This window comes from Calcarisporiella thermophila, assembly GCF_041956535.1.
Source record: "Calcarisporiella thermophila strain CBS 279.70 unplaced genomic scaffold VTP21scaffold_6, whole genome shotgun sequence".
Lineage (NCBI taxonomy): Eukaryota > Fungi > Calcarisporiellomycota > Calcarisporiellomycetes > Calcarisporiellales > Calcarisporiellaceae > Calcarisporiella > Calcarisporiella thermophila.
The window spans coordinates 3,283-5,438 of record NW_027192196.1 but is presented as its reverse complement, the minus strand read 5'-3'; positions in this window follow the sequence as shown (position 1 = coordinate 5,438).

Sequence of the window (2,156 nt, the reverse complement as noted above, 5' to 3'; positions counted from 1 at the left end):
GGGAAATGTACGGACTCACAATAAGTTTGGTAGCCGCTGGAAGAACATAAGCGCCCAATATCACGCGAATTTGAATAATCTCTCTCATGCAAACTCTTTACATCTTCCGCCGCCAAAACCTTCATATAACTGTAATCACGCATTTCTTCGGTTGCGAAAGGTAATTAGAAATCTCAGCATGTTATGATCTATCACTGTAACTTAGCAAGTGTTAAAACGGAATTAAACAAACTGTTGATTCAAGTAATTGTGATATGACTTTGCAAAACCGATGGATAAGAAGAAGTGAAGGGGTAAATCTTCCATGTCCAGTTTGTATGGTTTATGATATGCTGGTATTTCGAGGTTGTTTGCTAAATGGACATTGCTCTAAACAAGCATACACACTTCTTAATACAATACCGCAATTAACCCAGTAATCAGTTAACACTTCAAAACCTTGCAGTTGCAATTGTCCTTCATCTGATATTAGCTAATGCCACCTAATTTATGTCAAATATTTTGCTTAACTCAACAATAGCTACATCGCCAATTTTGTGCTCACTTTTCAATCTAAGAGCTCGAAACCTTTTACAATCTCCGCTAAATTCATCTGTTTAGTCAAAGGATAAATTAGATTACTATTGGATGTAAATATAATCTGATATTCTTAATCTCACTCAAATCTTTAACCGTTGATTCATTTCTTGTGCTTGAGTCATTTGAGACTTTCAAGATCCATAGTTGAAAATTCCATTTCAACTTCTCGAAAGAAAGTGGAATCTGTCAGTCCAGATTAGAATCGGTTTTTACTAATCTCACTTATATGCTTTTATGTCACACCTAGCTGTTTATAATTTCATCAGGTATGCATCATCTCAGTAGGGCGATTGTTAGTGAAGTGATCTCTCTCTTAACTGGTTCATAACTTCATCCGGTAGCCATACTCTCCTTAGCGTAAAAGGCACAGGAATGTAATTCGATTCTAGTATTTTTGTAATGAGTATAAAATTGGGCTATAATGAAAGTAAATGAATAATAAATGGTGTAAGGCAATCAACATAATTTAAATTGTGATGTCATTAAAGAGATATAAATAAGAATCCAAGGAAATTTGCGAATAAAAAATAAATGCATCGTGTCAATACGAGCATTTTAAGAAAGAGACTCGAAGAATCTCTAATAATTTTACAGGTCCACTTAGGTCGTATTTGGAGGTGTGCCTATACTTTGATTACTATGAATTGATTGCCTCGACTCGATCGGTATTAATTTTAGATCCACGCTAACTATTTAAGAAGGGCTTAGGATCCAATTTCTATGTTAGGAAAAAAGGCTTATAACAGAGGGCTTGATTCGTAAATTTCAGTGGTGGCAAATTTCCACTTCACTTTTTAACACTTAGCTTTATAAACTGCACGGATCCTCCTCGGCATACTTTCGTTGAGCTTGTCGATATATGACTGATCCATGTGCTCCCATGTGTATTCAATTCGATTCCATAGTTGTATAAAAGTGGCTATGAAAACAAAAGTTGCTATGGTATTAATATTATTTAAAAATATATACTGTATCTGTGGATGCAGCCAGTGATCAATCGAACCAGTTTTTTAGTAAGAAGCTATCGTGAGAGTTTATTAGCATGTAAGGAGCGACTCGTATTACTGAATTTAAGGTTCTAAAATTTACTCTCTAGTATTCGGTTTCAATAAAATATGCGTAGAATCAAGGTTGCGGTATGTAGCTAAATTGATATACAGTATTTGCTACTAAATTACTACTCCAAACTAATATAAAAAACTTTAAATATAATGAGGAACTTAAAAATTTCTAGGCACTAGCTCGGAATGGGCGATGTTCGAATAGATTAAGCAATCGTATTATAACAGAAGTAAGTAATAGTTTATGGTTCATTTTTTAATTAAATAATGCTACATATAGGCAGTAATATGAGATCCTTTTGTCATTTTGAATATCATTCAGAGAAATTCGTTGAATCGATTCTCAAAGGGATTTTACTCAGACAAGAATTCGTATCCATTTAAGCAAGTTGAATACAAAGAAGGCACAGAGACCACGCGTGCATTCAGAAAATTAAAAAGAACAGGTGAATTAGAAAAAATAACAAACTTTTTTTTCATATTTCAGTTGCTAAAATCTTAGCCAGGATTCTATAA